The 19,693-nt window shown below is 38.3% G+C and overlaps 2 protein-coding genes across 19 annotated transcripts in view; one reads left to right on the top strand and one right to left on the bottom strand.

The window, feature by feature from the left end:
• The window catches only part of Cask (calcium/calmodulin dependent serine protein kinase), a 350,284-nt gene that overhangs the window by 200,386 nt on the left and 130,205 nt on the right, over nucleotides 1-19,693 (top strand). The gene's annotated exons all lie outside the window — the stretch shown is intronic.
• Gpr82 (G protein-coupled receptor 82) overlaps nucleotides 1-19,693 on the bottom strand; it is a 44,047-nt gene that overhangs the window by 3,389 nt on the left and 20,965 nt on the right. For 2 of the 5 annotated variants that reach the window (XM_048461602.3, XM_048461603.3), the window contains exons 2-3: nucleotides 11,101-11,276; nucleotides 1,600-1,729 (exon numbers count right to left, since the gene is read on the bottom strand). The gene's annotated coding sequence lies outside the window, so the exon portion shown is untranslated. Of the gene's footprint in view, nucleotides 1-1,599; nucleotides 1,730-2,658; nucleotides 3,719-11,100; nucleotides 11,277-19,693 lie in introns of those variants that run through there. The other 3 variants (XM_048461607.3, XM_087902838.1, XM_087902837.1) reach the window with 3 other exon arrangements.

The raw sequence follows: 19,693 nt of genomic DNA, 5'->3' as shown, positions 1-19,693 counted from the left end.
CCAGTGCTCTTATTACTAAGTCATCTCTCTAGCCCTGGTTTTTACTTTTTTATTTTGTTTTGTTTTTCAAGGCAGAGTTTTTCTGTATAGCCTTGACTGTCCCAGAACTCCCTCTGTAGACCAGGTTGACCTTGAATTTATAAAGATCCACCTGCCTCTGCCTCCCTAGTTCTGAGATTAAAGGTGTGCACCACTATCACAGTCCAACTGGTTTTTACTTTTTTATATCTTACTTTTAAATCTTTCTTGCTGCAGAGGTATATGAAAGAAACTGAGGGATCATATACAAACTCATTTATTTTTCTCTTTATTTACTGTTTTCAGATGAGAGTAACAGAAAAGTTACTGGATTCTAGTCAAATAAGAATCATGATTTCTGTCTTCCAAAGTTGCAATTATCAAAGCAGTTTTTCCTTTTAAGGAATGTGCTTTCTCTTTAGAATGAACCATTTCTCTGTCTTCACCATTAACTTGTGGTCGCCGTACTCTGCTCTTTTAGAACATACAGCAGGGTCTCTCTTTTTTTTTTAATTCCCGTCACTCTTTTGATGATAAACATGAAAAGATTTTTCCATACTCTGACCTCTGCCTCTTGGTATTATTGTATTCTCTATTCCTCTTCAGAATTGTAGTCTTATTATTTTCTGTATCTTAGATTTCTTTAAAATTATATGCCAGATTTTATAAAAATGAGGATTATTTCCTAATACATTAGCATTTTTGAAAGACTTAGAGACTGTGCAGTTTGTCTGCATTCAAATACTGAGACCCTGAATTAGGTCTAGCATTGTCTTCATTTTATTTTTTTACAATTTTTACTTAGAAATTGCACCATATGTTTCAGAGTGCCTTTCCAGCTGTTGAACTGCAATGTGCTGCAGTTATAGTTTTAAGATGCAACCCTAATCTGTAACATTGCTGATTTCAAAATCAGACAAATAGAGATTTAAGTGAACCAGTTCATTTATTAAGTAAAATCCTTCTGTTCAAAGGAGAATTTGATTGTACAGAAGGGCCAAAGCTTCTTTTAATGGATGAAGCATCTTATATGAAAAGCAGTAGCTCCTGCTGCAGAGACAATGCACTGCACGCTAAAAAGCAGCAAAGGGAATGGTGCTACCATGAATATCTTTAGCAAATATTCCCTAACGAAAGGAGGGCAAGAGAATATCAAGAAGGATCAATGATGTTGAGTCTCTACAGAAACAAATAACACTTCTTCAGTTTCCCAAATTTGTGTCCCCTTGAGTAATAGCCTTGGATTCTTCTAAACCTACTGGAAAAACAGTTTGTAAAATTTGTAAAATACAACTAAACTTGAGAAGTCAAATAAAAGTGAGCACTTACAGAATTGCTTCCAAGAAAATGTCTGCAAGTGTGCATCCCTTGACAAGGTGTCTGTCTACACGCTGGCTCTCTGCTAATGTGACAAGTGAAGTGAGAAGATGTCTACAACTCTAGCAGTTACTCATGGCTAGTTAGATACTTACTATGCTGACTACCTCACTTAATGATCAGTTTTCACAATTCAAACAGTTGACTCCTTTCAGACATTTTAGTTAATCGTTAAGCTAAAACTGAACAGAGAATCACCCTTACCTGTATGAGAAGCTTATGCTGACTAATATTATACTGTTCAGGTTAGTGATGCAAATTTCAGACTCACAATTCTCCGATCTTCACTCTTCCAGTATCCTTAACCAGTATGAATAGTCTTGCATGACAGCAACTACAATGGGGAGAAAAAGGAAATTAGAGTATTGAAGAAATTCAATAGTTATGGAAAATGTAGCAACTACCTCTTCCCTCAAAACAAAAAACAAAAAAAAAACATTGCTTATTTCTCTATTTCTTTAGTGGGAGGAAGTTAGTGGGCAATCCACCTATAAACATATTTAGTATACTTCCTTATGATTATTTTCTGAAGTAGTTAGCTTTACTATTGTGATTGGCTAAAGTTACATTCAAAGACTTAATCCCACATAACTAATTATTTCTCTGTGAGCATGACAGAAGGAGCTGTTCTCCAGTAACTCAGTAAAATACCGATATAAATTTGTCTTTAAGCTTAATTCCAAAATTGTCTGTGGATGGCTTCTTTGCAATCTATCTTTTCCAAGACTAGAGGAAAACAAAACGTCAAGTTTTCTTACTTTTGCCAGCTTGATCGAATCCAGCATCACTCTGCTGGATTAAACCGCATAGTCATCAGTGATCATGAGGCTGTTTTGAGGTTTAAAAGGCTGATGCCCAGAGATACTCACTGTGTACACAGACTATTCCCAGGGACAGGAACCCAGTTTGGTTCCTAAAACCAACTCTTTCTCCACTTCAAATTGGAATGTGCTACCTTCATTTGGAGTTGAAGTAGTAGTGAGTACATCAGTTAGAGCATTTTATGATGGATTTGGGGATCCTTGGAAGTAGCAAATGTGTTTCAGAACAAGTTAGTAGTCATAACAAATTATGAAAATAAGCTTACATGCAAGATTGTTTAGTCAGTCTGTGAGTGAACCACTAAATGAAGGGTAAATACACATAGCCAGAGCTATGTATAAGAGCTATGTACATTTAGCACTGTACCACTGAGCTACCTACATCCCTAGCCCAGTTTTGCCACTTCTTGTTTTCAGACCCAGTTCCACCCCATCTGCTTACCATTCATCCAGTATGTAGAAGATGAAAAATCGGGTTTATTCCAAGATTGATCCTGAGAAGCTGGAGAGGGCTATCATTAGCAAAACTCTACCTCAGAGAACTGAGTTACAAGAAAGGGCTTTTATAGGGAGGGAAAGTCTGCCTTGTGTAGTGGTACAATGGGCAGAAAGCTCTGTGCCCATTTCCCTTCACCTTCTGGGCTAGTTACAAACATACTAGTTTTCTACAAGTTAACCTTCACAACAATTTGTATGCTCTAAGTTGATTGATGCAGAGAATTAAAAGAACAAGGAGGGCTACACATTCTGATGTTATCTGAAAGTCACCAGAAGTTTGGGATCTATAAATATAAAAATTGTTTGGCAATTACCATCTTCATCATTTTGCTATACTTTTCTTCAGCATGTAGAGTAACAAAAGGCAGAAAAGGCAAAGGTAACTGCCAGCAAGGGAAGGAGGGATGGGCCCATAGCTTTCTCCCCATTGTCCCACTGCAAAACCAGCCTCCCCCTGCCTTTATAAAAGCCATTTCTCTTTTGGCAGTTCTGGGAATAGAACTCAGAGTTTTGCATATCCAGCAAGCCCCTTGAATTCCCCAAGATGGACAACACCTTAAAAAGTGACCATTGTTGCATTCTTAACTGTTTTGTATTTTAGTGGTCTGTATTTTTCTTGAACAGTGCAGTTCACACAGATATTTATTGGAGTTTCTGTCACGGTTCTAGTGGCATGTGGAGGTCAAAGAAATAGGATGACTAACCACAAACTGGAGTTTCTTAAAATTCAATGAAGATGTGATGTATTATGCAAACTTCACATGCTCTGAATTAGAGAATGGAAGAAACAGTAAATCAAAATGGTTCCAGAAAAACCTTGTGAAAATAACTGAAAGGAGAGAACAGAGACTGTGTGAGGAATAGTGGTGGGAACGAGGCTCAGAGGAGTAACAGGGGCGCCTAACGTGACACTACTAGTAAAATGGTGGAAAATTTCTAAGAAGTAGAAAATATTTCCAGTAGTAGAAAAAATTAACATCAGGTGATAATACACTAGCAAAAATGTTACTTTTCAGGGAGACAGTTCAAGAATATTAACCAAGTTGTAAGTTCTCTAGGAAATAAAAAGTGCTCCTTTGTTACAAGGAGGTTTTATAATTTTTTGTTTGTTTGTTTTGGTTCTTTCTGTTCCCATCATTCACCTCTTCAAAATTCTGCTTTATTTGTCCATGTGTAAATGTTCTTATGTGATTACTACTTCTAGCATCTGATCAAAGTGTTCTTCTCTGATCCTTATGATCTGCCTCTTGGAAATGTTATCTTCCCCAAGTTCAGCTTCTGCCTTGAGCTGAATTTTCTTGGTGCATGTATCAGGTGCAGTTTTTAAATCTGGTTTCAGGATTCCTTTGGAGTACTTCAGTAAGAGTGGTCCAGAAAGTGGCCATGTTCCCATTCAGTTTTGCAACCCATGGTGAGCTGTTTTTACTGACTATGTGAACTTGGGGAGCAGGAGGGTGCTCAAGGTCACACGTACCAGTACCCATCAAAGCCAAAAGCCAGAGGACATGAGATAACTTAGTCATACTTGAACTTACGTGTTTCAAATGGGAAGTTATTTTTGCCTCTTCATGCTAGTATCTAATCTGGCTGTAACTGGCCTTTTAAATTGTCCATCTGACCAATCAGAAGCTCAGGGCATTAAGAGGGAAACTGATATACAAGACAAGAACGCGTCTTATTTTGTGCACATTTAGAACATTACATACTAAAGATCATGAGTTCTCTCAAAGAGGGCCATGGTAGTAAGCATTGTTCAGTTCAATGCTTACCCAAGGCAGTTAGCTCTAGAAGTGAAGTGCAATCCTGTTACTCAAAGATGTGGTTTGTTCAAGCTCACTCAACCTCCTGTTCTCTTCAGGATGTGGTGTCTGGCCACAGCCCTGTTTCCAGTTCTACTGCTCTCAGGCTTTCATGTCTATTACAAGAAGCCGTAATCATGGGAGACCCATCTGTACCTAGAGTTCAAGCCCCTTCTCCAATAGCTCTAACAGAGTAGGCTACCCATCCTAATATGCCAATTCAAGAAACAAATGAAAAATTGCAAAGAGCAGGAAAAGGAGAGTTAATCACATGCGCACATCGAAAACAGAAACAGATAAGTGTCATTTGGTTTTTTTCGAGACAGGGTTTCTCTGTAGCTTTGGAGCCTGTCCTGGAACTAGCTCTTGTAGACCAGGCTGGCCTCGAACTCACAGAAATTCGCCTGTCTCTGCCTCCCGAGTGCTGGGATTAAAGGCTTGTGCCACCACATCCCAGCCAGCTATGGATTTTAAATAGAGGACAAATTGAGGCAAGAAGTCAAGAGCTATGCATAATTGTCAGCCTTTGTCAAGGTGTAGCCAATACTTTGTGTGAATCACCTTGTGATCAACAAATTGTTGACTCAGTTCTGGTTCAGTAAGGTGGGCTGTAGAAGTTCTTACTGTTGGAGGGGACAGGGTGCTTCTCAGGAGATGGTTGCTCATACTGTAATCCTTGTTGTAGATAACTGTCCTAATCTGGGGGACAGACTCCAAAGGACTACTGGTTTAGGATAATGACTGGAGAACTTTAGGCACCTTTTAGGTGCCTGGAGCAGGAATTGGTAAAAAAAAAAAAAATACCAAGAGACCTCCTTTAGTCTTGTCTTGAAGGGCAATGGAATAAGTTAGTTATTGTGGATTTTTTCATAGGCATTCCTTGGGTGATTAAAACATAACAAGAAAGGGAAAGTAGAAGGGATAGACGTAAAATGAAGGCAGAGGTGCCAGACTTATATGGGGGCCTAAATGAGAAGGTAATGATTTTTAGGAAGATCAGGAGTTTTTTCTTTTTTCCATGTATGGGTGTGTGCACGTGTTCCAGTGTATGCAGGTGCATGTATATATGCATGTGAAAGCCAAAGGACAAGTGCAGATTCTAGCCTCAGAAACAACATCCACCTCCATTGAGGACAGGCTCTCTCATTGACATGAAACTCTCACCAATGAGGCTGGACTGGCTGGTCACAAAGATCCTGTCTCTGCCTTCCCATCACAGGATTAAAAGCACTCTACAAGACCCAGCCTTTTTTTATTTTTTTTTATTTTTTTGGAGGGGGTCTCTGGATATCAAACTCATGTCCTTATGTTTGCATCAAGCACTTTTAACGACCTGAGCCTTCTCCCCAGCCTTCTAGCAAAAGCAGTTTCTAAGTGTCTGCTAAACATTGTTTATTAGTGCCCCAAAAAGGTGCTCTTCTTACTTTTCAGAGCTGGATTCTTACCAAGCAGCATGAGTATTTGTTTCAGTAACTACTAAAAAACAGTAGAAAATTCTAATCAAAATTTAGACATTTCTAAATATCACGGATGCCCTTGATTTCAATCCCAGCACCAAAAGCAGCAAAGGAGAGTTGTGAAGTACCTAATGAGAAAACAGTGAGTCTGGTAACCCAGCGTCTGCTGCTAACCCAGCGTCTGCTGCTAACCCAGCGTCTGCCAGCCTTCAGCGTGGGCTTTCGGCTTTTCATATAGACCTAGTTATGGGGTCTTCCTTCATGTACCTCTTAGTGTCTGTGTTTAGTTTCTCACACTGAAAGCCCCAAATATTGAAGTAATATGTTTTACATAAACTGCTCTTAGAAAAATTGCTAATAGCCAGGCATGATGGCACAGGTCTTTAATCCTAGCACACAGGAGACAGAAGCAAGTGGATCTCTGTGACTTCAAGGCCAACTGGCTTTACATAGAAAGTTCCAGGTCAACCAGTGCTATGTAATGAGACACTGTCCTGGGAGTGAGGATCAGAAAAAGAGAATTTGATAATAAATGACAATCCCTTAACTACATTTTTTATAATTATGCATATACATACATAGAAGTTTTAGGATATTGTGGAGATAAATGCCATTATTCTACTTTCTATATGGTAGATACAGGCTCATAGATAGCATATTATCTATGGTAACACAACTAATATAAGGCCTTGATTTGACCTCAAGTATTAAATGCTACTTTATCCTGACTCACATCAAATAGGATAGCACTCACAGAATCTGCGTTGTTCTTATGTATTTATTTAAAAGACATTTTATACAATATATTTTTATCATATTTTCCCCTCCCCAAAATCCTCCCTTTCCACCCAATTTTATGTTCTCCCTCTCTTTGTGTCTGTCTGTCTATCTCTCAAAAAATCAAATCCAAAACAATGGTGTGTATGTGTGCATGTGTGATAAATAACAAAACAAAAAACATATACGCACAACGTGGAGTCTGTTTTGTGGTTATTGCTTTTGATAAGGTGGCCGAATAAGTATCTCCTTTGACCAAAACCAGTTCTTACTTATGTACCCATTGCCAACTTTCCATGTAATCTGAGGGTCATGCTTTGAGATTCTGAATTTAATGTTACCCCTTTACCCAGTGGGTGTTAGCAATCATTGATGATTCCTGTTAAACTAGGGGTCTCTTCGATTGGCACTTGCATTGTGATAAATTTTGGTGTGTGGAAACAGGTTAGAGTTGAAATAATAATTTCAAGTCATCATTCCAAACAAGTCTTTTTTTTTTTTTCAAAATTTTTTAAACAGCTCTATTCATGGCACTGTTTCTAATATTTTCTTGTTGCCTTTTCTTTCAGGGAAAAGCAACCTGAAATGTAATGCTTTCATAAAACTAAAGCATTGATGCTTGGAAATAATAGATGTTCTTGATTTCCGCATCTCCAGAAATAAATACCTAATAGGAAACAATTGAAGAGAAAAACCTGCATTAAATTTTAAACAGGACAGCTCTCTAAGCTGCACGCTTCTTTAAATCTTTGGCCGCCAGAGGGCAGTGTATCACCAGTGTCAAACCCTTTGCTAGCACAAGCTGAACCTGCCTACATTGCAGTCATTTCCAACTGGAAACTAAGCAAATAGAAAAATGTGGGGTTCGTCCTCTTAAGCCCTAACAAATCTATAAATGTCATTATTCTAGTGGATTAAAACCACTTTAAATATGATAAAATCAAAATAATTTTAAAACAATCATTTCTGTCCTTATGATGAAAGCCATGAGTAGGCTAGATCATTTCAGGATTCTTTGGTTTGCTTTTGTTTTGTCTTGTTCTAATGACTATCATAAGAGTTGCCTCTGTGAAATGTTCATAACTATAATTATTCTGGAGGTTAAAGTCTGACAGGATGGTGTGATGGCACAAGCACCCAGGAGGCAGAGGTAGATGGATCTCTGTGAGTCCGGGCTGTCAGCTACAAAAGAGACCTTCCTCCCCCAAAGAAAAGAAAAAGAAAATCTAACATTTTAGCATGGGACAGTTTTGTGGCCATCTTCTAGTATTTAACTTTTAAAATAAAATTATGGTAACTGATGGATATAGTTTGAAAAGTCAGATAATACTAAAATGCTTATAATGAAAATAATTAGTAAATATATTTTAAAGTAGATTTTATCTTCTGAAGAAAGTATTAGAAGAGATACCCTTTATCCTCAACTGTCCTCACTTTCCTCCTGTAGCCTATCAGCTGGCCTGAGCCTTCCTCCTAAAGATGCCTCACCATTCATCTCTCTGCATCAGGCGCACACATGTTGTTTTAGCCTTGAGAAAATGTGGTTTGCCAATGAATCTTCAGTCCTCCTGCCACTTCCCATCCTGCTTGGGGCTATCACATAACTACACTATTCCCTCCGCCCACCTGACAGACAAAAGAACTGGGAAGTAAAATCGCTCCAAGAACTCAATTTTTCCTAAAGAAATGTATTATATCCATTATCGCCTTTTTAGAAATTCGTTCTGATACATTCTTTTCTTTTTCATCTACCACATTCCTTTTGATATGCTTTCAGATTTGATGTGCTCACTAGACTTTTGTTTTTTTTCCTCTACGTAGAGTAAACTAGCTCCTTCCTTAGGGATTAATAAGGTATTTGTACCTTTGATTCACTGTTTCCTCGGCAACATTCCTCAGAGCAAAGAAGATTGTGCTTCGTAAAGGACCTGCCATGTCCCAGGCAGGTCTTGGAGCTGTCAAACTGCTTTGGTTCCTCCTCTTATTGAAAGCTACATTAAATGTGCCATGGATCTGGACCATTTCCTTTGTAATTTTTATCCAGTATTAATAGCCTTCCCTTTCTTTTGCTTCCAGAACATTAATCTGGCTTTGCAGTAAAACTAGAAGAAAAGCCTATTCCTGCTAGCTTGTAGTAGTTTGTTCAACCCTGGGAGTGGGTAAATCGATGGAAAGACAATCATTCCAGAAGGGTGGAGGAGCTTCCACTGTACTAGCTGTCCTTGTCACCATCACTCAAGGTTTCACTGCTTTGAGGATTATAAATCTCAAATCATTGGACCAGGATACTCACATATGTTTACTTAGTCTTTGCTCCCTAATTGCCACAGCTACTTGGAACCTTGTAATTGTTACCCACAAGAGCTGACCCCATGTGTCCTGTGTTTTTCAAGCCTCACTGGCCACAAAGGGGAACTGAATATGAGCATGCATGCAAACCTATCAGTTCCCTTTGCAGCCAGCTGAATGTGTTTGTTTAAAGGATATAGAGGAAACGGTGTTTTTCTTCTGAGTACAGACTGAATTTCCCCATCCAGATGAGCATTTCTGCTTCTGGCAGATGGAGAGGGGGTGTGGAAAAGAAGAGGGCATGCAATTATGAGAAAAGAGGCTTAAAAGAGAAAGTAGAGACACAGAGACAAAACTGAACTGAGGAAGAGAAAGAGGTGCTCTCAGTACAGGAAAGGAAAACAGCAGAAGGGAGTGGCGCACTGCTAAGAAAGTCTCCATTCATAGGGCACCAGAAAGGGCAGGAAGGAACTGGCGCAGAGGAACTGTCTGTAACACCTATGCCAACAGTATTAGCCAAAGGCGTAAAGAACTTTTGATCTAGAAATTTACTGTTGGGCAATGTTTGAAAATAGAGCACAAACTGGCCATGGTGATGTGCGCTTGTAGTCCCTGAACTTGGGAGACTCGGTCAGTAGAGTAGTGTGTTGGAGGCCAGTGTGGCTACATGGAGAGACCCTGTCTCCAAAAGAATAGATCAAGTAACAGCAGGGGGATTAGGACTGCTACTCTCACTCGAGTCTGTCACTGAGGCAGGGGTTTAGAGAAGGCGCCCTGCCACCATTTCCCGTTGCAGCGTGATGAGTAGTTCAGCCACCCAGGTTACACAGAAAAGCCCAGACCCAGATAAATACTAGTGTGTCCTCTGGCACCTTTCCAGACGCCCTCACGTTCTTTGTCTGCTTGCTGAGTTTCAGTATGGTCTGGCTAGAATAACGCAGAATAGATCTGCTTTCCTATCCCAGTCACCACTGTTAGGAATGTAAGCTACAATTCGGTTCCCCTTGTCGCTTTCTTCCAGAGTTGGCCCAGAGCAGCTTTCATTGTATACTTCTCTAGATCCCGTGTTTACACTCAGCTCCTGGTCACTGCTCTTTGTGTATTTCTGCCTTTTCCCTAGCATTTGGCTATTTGGGTAACATACTGAATAGTTTCTGCTTGGTGGGTACATTTATTAACTCATTCAGCCCTCTTAACATCTCTCTAAGTGAGGTACTGCCATTACTCATGTTTTGTTTGTTTGTTTTTTCTGGAGGAAGAAGAGCTTGTCCAAGGCAATTCGTGAATGATGGCGCAAACATTTGAACTCAGGCAATCTCTAGCCTGTCTATTATGCAACCTCTCTGTTCATTATTTACTGTAATGTTATTAAGCTCTAAGTTGGATTCCTCCTCCCCAAGATTCTCCCCATGGTCATATCAATGAGGTCATAGATCTGACTCCATATCCATTTACCAACACTAATGCCCTGGACTGTGGAAATAGGCAGAACTGACTTTCCCCAGCACATCTTCCCCTTCACTTTCTTTCATTCCTTAGCAAAGTACTAATTCTTTTCTTTAATTAACATGTGACATATTAATATATTAAATCAGAAGATCTGATCTAAGAGAGTATTTCTTAAATGTGTTCTTATATATTCATACGTGAGCATTTGGGTTTTGTAGTTTTAACACTCAGAAAACATTTCTATTTTTATGTCCTCAGGGTCCCCTCTTTTGACACCTCTGTACTATTTATAAGTAAACAACTAAGCTATCAAAAATATGATTTCACCTACAAAGTGTAGAACCCTTGAGAAATTATATTAAAAGACTAGTGGCTACCTAGATTTATTGATGAGTTGGGTTTTTTTCTTGCTACAATTGCCTGACAGAAAAAGTAATTGACCTAAGTATAAGCACATGCAAGTGGAAGTTATTTGTAATCATTTAAACAAGAAAAGATTAGTATTTAGAATACATAAAGAACTACTTCAACAATTTTTATTATTAATTAATTTTTTCCCAACCTGATCACAGTTTCCCTTCCTTCTCTCTTCCCAGTTCTTCCCCACAATCTCACCTCCACTCTTTTTCCATTCTCTTCAGAAAAGGACAGGCCTCCTAGCCATGGCTTATCAAATTGCAGTAGGACTAGGCACTTCCTCTCCTATTAAGGCTGGAGTAGGCAAGCCAGTAGGAGGAAAGGGTCCTGAGAGCAGGTCACAGGTCAGAGACAGTCTCCCTCTCTTTGGAGTCCTGCAAGAAGACAGTTACACAGCTGTAACATATGTGCAAGGAGACTAGGCCAGTCTCATGCAAGTTCTCTGGTTGTTGGTTCAGTCTTGTGAGTCCCCATGAGCTCAGGTTAGTTGATTCTGTGGGTTTTCTTAGGATGTCCTTGGCTCCTCTGACTCCCATAGTTCTTCCTCCCTATCTTCCACAGAATTTCCTAAGGTCTGCCTGATGTTTGCCTGTGGGTCTCAGCATCTATTTCCATCAGTTGCTGGATGAAGCTTCTCTGATGATAATTGAGTTAGGAAGTTAAGCAACTAGGGAGGAGGGGGAGGTACAACTATGAGCAGACCATTTACTTGAGAAAGCCTACATGTGGGAAGTGTTATGGGAGATGATGCTCCATTGCCCTAGTGATCAGGAAAGTGGGCACTGAAGCCACAAGGAGATACCATCTTATACCTATCTGATTGACAAACAGTAGGTGATAAAATCAAGTGTTAGCAAGGATGTGGGCATCTAGGAGCTTATTTCCTCCCACTTACGAGATTTAGTGTACAAGTAGTAAAATTGCTTTGGAAAATAAGTTATCAGAGCTGGGACATGCTGAAGACCTGTGTAGTCTTACACCCAAGCATTGCTGCTTGTAGATGTCAACTCTAAGGACCCTGAAATGAAGCTTCTCTTCATTTCACCATGGCTCCTACTGACAGAAAAACTGGACACCACCTAAGTGCCCATTGGTAGGGGAAATGTATCCTAAAACACTTCATCTGTGGTAAACACATAGATAGTCATAGCCTTAGTGGGGGAAAGTTATAAAATGATAAAAATAGGGGCTGGAGAGATGGCTCCCTGGTTAAGAACACTGGCTGCTCCTCCAGAGGATCCAGGTTCAATTCCCAAAGCCCACATGGCAGCTCACACCTGTCTGTAACTCCAGTTCCAGAGAATCTGACACCCTCACACAAACATACATGCAAGTAAAACACCAATGCACATAAAATAAAAATAAAAATAATAACAATAAAGAAACTATAGAATTTAAAATAATAAAATGGTAAAATAGTATTTATAACACATGTAAACTTTTAAAACAAAAAGTGTATCTTGTTATGCATGTAAGTATTATAAAAGTTCAAAAATATACATTGAAAAGATATGTATTAACTTTAAAAAGACTGTGGGAGATACTGTGAGGTAAACTTTAATATATCTAACTTTGAATTTTGTGTATAGGCATTAGAGAATTATTGTTATTATCACTACCTTCTATATTTAGGCAAGCTCTCAGTGCATCACCCCAGCTGACCCTGAACTCACTGTGAAGCCTAAGCTGACCCTGAATTTGCAATCTCTTGCCTCAATATGCTGAGTGGCTAGGGCTACAGGCATGCACCAACATGCCCAATAAGAATTTTAAGACCAAAACATTAGCATCTGTTAATTTTGAGTCATAAGTACTTAATTGTCTCTTGTAGTATGGATATCCCCCCTTTAAAATATGTTTCTGTTTTTTTTAAAAAAAATACTTAGTCAGATATAACAATACATACCTGTAAAATTCTGACCTGACTAGACAGTAAGATCACAAGTTCAAGGACAGCCTTACTAAATATTGAAGCTGAACGCATGAAAGAGGGGTGATGCGAGTCAAATAATCCCAACCTGACTCAAATGCTGTGTTCTAAGACCTTTCTTTATTAATGGGGAAAACTCACGGAACAGGAACGGAGGTCCAACCTCAAGGTGTAGAGCATAGGAAGAAGAGAGAGAATTGGGCGGGCCAGCAGCTTTTTGGGAATCCAAAAGTCACGCCCCAACCTGATCCAGCCTCCCAAAGGCCATTGGCTAAAGGAGGTTCCCCATCACCTCCCCCTTTTGTCTAAATAAGAGAGTTCCAAACCCAATACAAAACTATATACAATAAGAACAGATATCATGTATAAAATTAGAATTAGAGCCAGCATAAACAATATTAAGCAAGGAGCTTATGTAAAATGTTTTAATAATCATTCTATGCTAAAGAGTCTAAGTCTTACGTTAGAAATGGTTTGGCTATTTCATAAGAGGAAGGTAACTATGACTATCAAATCTTCAACCCCATCGAAGGCCTGAGAAGAGAGATAATATTACTTCAGTAGGCAGGAAGTACAATCAAGCAGTTTCCAAAATGTGCAGTAGATGACAAAGACAACTGGCTACCTGGGCAATCACCCAAAGTCTCATTTGAAATGTTGAGGCAACCAACTTTGGCTAAGGCCTAGACCATTTTTAGAGGCAGGAAAATTTTTTAAAACCATTTTACCCTGTCTTGGCAAGATTTGGCAGTCTTTCTTCTTATATCCTGTTTGTCTAGTCCAGACATTGTATACTTTGTCAGTGGTCAGGGCATGGGCAGTTCCTTGCCCAAAGGCCAGTTGTGTCAAGAAGAAAACAAGCTCCCAGTGGAATGTCTTTGGTGTTCAACATTCTCTCAGTAATAGATCGGTGCTGCCAGGAGCAGTTGTATCTCATGTCAACAGAACCCTAAGTTATTTAAGAATGCCATGTTCTACAATTCTCTGAAGTGGTTGAAGATTACCTATCTATGCAGAATATAGTTTCTATGTATTTATTTTCTAAAAACCTAATTAGTCTAACTATGACAAGCATGAAAGACTATTGGCCTATAATATTTAATATCTATATAACTTAAAGACTAAGACTTTATATCGGAATATTAAATAGTCTTTAAACAACTGTGCAGTAAATGAGGACAATGACCTCAAAGTGTAAGCAGTGTATAAGTATCTTGATCAGAGGTAGAAATATATAATACAATATGATGAATATATCCTAAAAGTATATCAACATACAAAATGTCTTAAATAGAGTTCGAGACATACATGCATACAATCTGACAAAATAACTCTGTATAGGTGTACAAATATTATAAAAAGAAATAGGAGCATATTCAATATAACTAACTTGTATCAATATAGAAGACTCTATACCAATGTAAATTATAAATAATAGCTCACAAGTATTCACTCTATTACGCACTATTATTATTATTAGTGTGAGTAAGTTCACAGGAATCTACCTATTATCCCATTCTATTTTCCCTGTTTTTTTTAACAGGCGATCTCTGGGCCTGCATAATTTTGACCCTTAATCCCTGCATACATGCAACACACAAATATATAAAGACTTGGCAATTACCATGGTACTTAGGTAGAGTGAAATGACAAGGAAAAACATTGTCTTAGCAAAGACAGTGTCTGTGGAATGAAAGCTGATGAGTTTGCATTCCCGCAGGTAAATATAGCTGCCACTTGCACAGCACAATACAGTGCTATGGTGCACAGTTTTACATGGAGTGCCATTCAGTTTCTTGTAAACATGAAGGCTTAATAAATAGTGAAGGAAATAAGAGACAAAGTGGGAATTTAGGACAAATCTCATATCTCATTTCCAGATCTGTGCCCATTGTTCCCACCACCTTAGCAGCTCACCAAGTCTTCATCTGCAAACCCAGACAGAGCTCAGTGGTACTGCAGTGTCCATTCAGCCACATAGACATTTATCTATAGAGATTTCTATCGTTATTAATTAATTAATCATCCACAGATGATCTAGTCATCTATGCTTTTTAATGTTTATGGTTTCTTTATTTACAACTAACTTTGTATTCCACTTATAATTGCTTTAGCATGATACAAAGTACGGCCATAAATTGACCTTTTATTTTAAATTTTCACACACTATTTATTAAGCCATTTCTTCCTTCTGGAAGCTTTTTGTGTTGGGGATTTTTATTTGCAGTGATAATCTCTCAGAAAGGGATGTATGACAATCACCTTGGAAGCATTTCAAAACCATGCACACCTTAGCTAACAAAGCTTTGGGTCTCCCTCAGATTAGTTCCTACCCTATTCTGAGAACCATTCACATGTCATGCACTCCCCTCATATCATCAAAGTTGCCCTCTGTGTCGCCTCCCTTGCTTTTCCTAGTGAGGAAAAGATCATATTCAGTATCAGCTAAGTAAGTTTCTGTTATCAGATTAGGTATCCCTTATCTGAAATGTTTAGGGCCATAAGTGTTTTAGAGCTTGAGGTTTTTCTGATCTGGGAATATCTGCATAGAGTTTACTAATTGATCATCCCTACACTACAATCCCAGTATCTGAAACTTAAAAACATTTCAGATTTTGGAGCATTTTGACTTTAAGGATTTTAAAATTAGGTATGTTCAGTGTGTTTTAGATACCTAAAAAATAATTGTGCAACATCCATATTGTCTGTTGAGAAAATTCTGTTTTATGTTTTATGAGTAATTTTTCAGTAGGCTTTGGTTGAAATTGTTGTAATTTGATTAGTTCTATTTTTGTATGAGCAGGATTAATGTTTTTTAAGTTAAAAATCAAGGTTCATGTGTAATTGTCTTTTCCTAAGATTGTAGAAATAGATACCATCAAATAGCCTGGTTCTGTGCAGAATATTTTCTCAAAACTAGTAGCAATTGTGGTGTCACTCAAGGAACAGCAATTCGTGTTGTCCTTATATGGCACTGCACATGTGAGATATTATTTAGAAGCTTGTTCTGGTTGCAGATCTTTTGCAGGGTGAAGATATGCATATACTTCTGAATTTCCTTTTTCTGTGTGTATTTAGAAATAACCTTTGTGTTGACAGATAAGACGGTGTTTCCTACATACATACATACACCAATGCTCAGAAAGAAAAATAGATTATATGTAATAAATAACCCTAAATTTAGCGTATTTTTAAAAACTCTAGAACTATTCTCAAGATTCAGGTTATTTTAAGGAATGTTTATAGTGAAATATCGATCAGTAAATAGCCCATTATGATATTGCAGGTGGATAGACTTTAATCAAATTTTACTTTATTGCAAATAACATAAGTTAATTCAGTAAACTTTTACAAATAGTTTATAAAGATTGTGTCACTTAGTATAAATAATGAGATAGTTTCCAGAACTATGGGTATTTTCTTAAAATTAGAGTAACAGGTGTGTGTAGTATAATGTGTGTGCTGGCGTGCATGCATGCCTGCGTGCATATGTATGTGTGTATGACGAATATAGTTGTTCATGCATATGTGTTCTGGTATGTGCACTGCTATGCAGAAGCCAGAAGAGGACATTAGATGTCTGCTTTATCTATCTTCAAGCCAGCTGGCCATCAAACTCTCAGGATCTGCCTGCCTCTGCACTTACAGTCCCCAAGGTACTCAGGTTACAGCTCTTACCCACTGTCTTAATGTTGGTTATCATTGCTGTGATGAAACACCATGACCAAAGCTACTTAGGGAGGAAAGGGTTTGTTTGGTTTATGCCCATATCACTGCTCATCATTAAAGGAAGTCAGGACAGGAACCTAGAGGAGGGAGCCAAAATAGAGGCCATGGAGGGGTTTCTGTCTACTGGCTTTCTCCTAATGGCTTGCTCAACCTGCTTTTTAATAGACCCCAGGACCACTTGCCCAAGAGTGGCACCAACCCACAATGGGCTGGGTCTTCCCCCATCAATCACTATTTAAGTAAATGCCCTACAGATTTGCCCACAGCCCCATTTTCTTAGACATTTTCTCAATTGAGTCTCCCTCCTCTCTGATGACTCTAACTTATGTCAAGTTGACATAAACTAGCCAATATACCCACTGAGCCATATCTCCAACTCTTGATAGCATTTAAACTGTGTTTATTAATAGGACATTAAAAGGTATGGAATGCTTACTATTGATGGGATCCAATTTTTCATTATTTAAAATTATACAAACAAGTAGTAAATTTCATTTAGATAGTATTTGATACCATTGTCAGGACAACAATTAAAATTGCTTTAACACTTTTTCTGAGCCTCTAATTGTACTGAAAACTTCAGTTTCTATCCTCAGATGTTATTTGTATTTTCAAATATACTTTTGCTTAACCTATTCTTTATTCAAGCTGTTTGTGCACTTTCTGAAATATCATGCTCACTAAAACTGAGTGCTAACTATATACAAGCAAATCTATTTGAAATAAAATTCAGCCCAATCAAAAATCTTTATGCTTTTTTCTCATTCGAGTTATTTTTATTTTTTGCAGTTTCTTAAAATGTTATCATTTCTCCTTTCCTCTAACCCTTCTCATATCTCTACTTCTCTCCCTTCTATTCATTTAATTTTTATTGTTACATATATGTATAAGTGTATAAATACAACATACTGTGTCTGCTTAGTGTTGCTTATATGTATATGAATTCAGGCTTAATCACTTGGTATTAGATAACCAATTAGGGCACCCCCCTGAGGAAGACTAGTTAGCCACTCTTGGCAGTCATTAGCTGTCTGTACTGTTCATCTGGGGATTTGGCCCCATGACATTTCCCTCATCCATGTTGTCATGTCAACTGGTATTGTCATTGTTCAAGTCTTGCTAAAGCAACCATATTGTTGAGCTTTCTTAGATATAACGTCTGTGTCCTATCTAGAAATACTATTTTGCAGCAGATCCTGGTCCTGTGGTTCTTAAAATATTTCACTTCCCTCTTCCACAAGGTTCCCTGAGCCTTAAGGTGTGGGGATTGTAAGGTATGTAGATGTATTGGTTGAGACTGAGTGGCCCATGATCAATTAATTGAGCTCTGCATTTTGACAAGATGATGCTTTTTGTAATGGTCTCTCTCTGCTCTGGGAATAAGGGTTATTTAGAATGCCACTGGATGCCACTGGACCTGACCTGAAAGCTTTCTCTATGAGGACTAGCTCTTATAGTACCAGAAAGTACTTTATAAGCTGCCAAGAGAGGGATGCAACCAGTATCCTACCCAGCTGATACCTGTGAGCCACAATAATGACCAACATGGCAAGATACCTCTAAAGGTGTAATAATGACACATATTTTGGTAGTAACTTTCTAATTTAACTTAAGGCCTGATGGACAGGAGGGAAATAATTTTTGGTGCTGTAACCCTAGCCAATTGTCCAAGGCTAGTGAGATCACTTGTTTTACAGGAGAGCCTACTGCTACTTTATTTAAACTAGTGTAACTCCTCTAACTGCATTCTAATGAATGCTTTTTGACATTGATTTCCCAGCCAGTGGCCTAACTTGAGTTTTAAGAAGTAGTCTAGGCTTGCTATGTTGGCACACACCTTTAATGCCAGCACTCAGGAGGCAGAGGTAGGAGGATCTCTGTGAGTTCAGGGCCAGTTTTGTCTACAGAGTGAGTTCTAGGACAGCCAGGGCTACATAGTAAGTCTCTGTCTCAAGAAAGTAGTAGTGGTAATACTAGTAGTCATTGTTGTCGTCATCATGGTGCCAAAATAGCTGTGTTGGAAAAGTCTTAGACTGCAGAAACATTCTGACTTTAAAAAGAAAATCACATTCTGTGATAGAAACATATCATAGATTCTTGGAGTTTGTCATGACAGCCTTGTACATTTTCAGACAATGGCATTTGGGTTCTGTGTATAGCAAAAAAAAAAATGTACACACACTAGCCAAATTTTTGCAGTTTCCCTAAGGATACCTCCTCTCTAGATTGCAATATCCTTCTGCTCTATTCAGAATCACTTGGAAAAGTCTGATCATGCCCATTTTTAAAAAACATCTTTTCTTCCCTGTCTTATTTGACCATCTATCTTTATTTCCTTTGTTCATTCAACTACTTGGAAAATATTTATTTATTTCTAACTTGCCAAGCTACTGACTCCTAGGTCAGTGTTAAGTCCCTTCTCCTTAGAGCTTACTATTTGTTCTTGAACATACATGAAGTTTTCAGTTTATTCCTTTCAATTTTAACATGCAGATATACAAAGTATTTTACTCAGAAATTTTTCAAAGTGACACTTAGGCACCTGGGTTTAATACGCATTAAGCTCTTACCATGTTTGTGTCAGAACTCTTCACGTGTGACCATTAAGTTTAAATTGGTATTATGTTGTACACTATCATGCGTGCTTTGAATTTTTGTGTGTACATAAAGAAAATGATAGTATTTTACTATTTTACATAAGTGATTTACTCTTATGTGTGGTTTTCTTTCTCACTCAATACTATTTTTTTACTCAGTGCTGTTTTCTATATGTGTATGTCTGTTTTACATGCATGTATATCTTTGCACCACATTTGTACATTGTCCCAGGAGGCCAGGAGAGGGTGTTGGATCCCCGGAAACTGGAGTTCCAGGTGGTTGTGAGCTACCATGTGGGTACTGGGAATCAAGGCAAGGTCTTCTGGAAGAGGAGCCAGAATTCTTATATTTCTACAGCCCACTCAATACTATTTTTGAAATGTCCCCATTTGATGCATGTGTGTGTACTTTATTGCATTGAAATGTTAAAGGTACTTCATGTGGTAAATAAACCACAGTTTACTTCTTCATGCTTTTTCTGGTACATCCTCAATTGTTCCCAGGTATGACAACTGATCATCTTTGTATATATGT

This window comes from Myodes glareolus, chromosome X (assembly GCF_982192425.1).
Source record: "Myodes glareolus chromosome X, mMyoGla1.1, whole genome shotgun sequence".
NCBI lineage: Eukaryota > Metazoa > Chordata > Mammalia > Rodentia > Cricetidae > Myodes > Myodes glareolus.
Note: the sequence above shows the minus strand (reverse complement) of the source record. Positions and strands in the feature narration are given on the sequence as shown.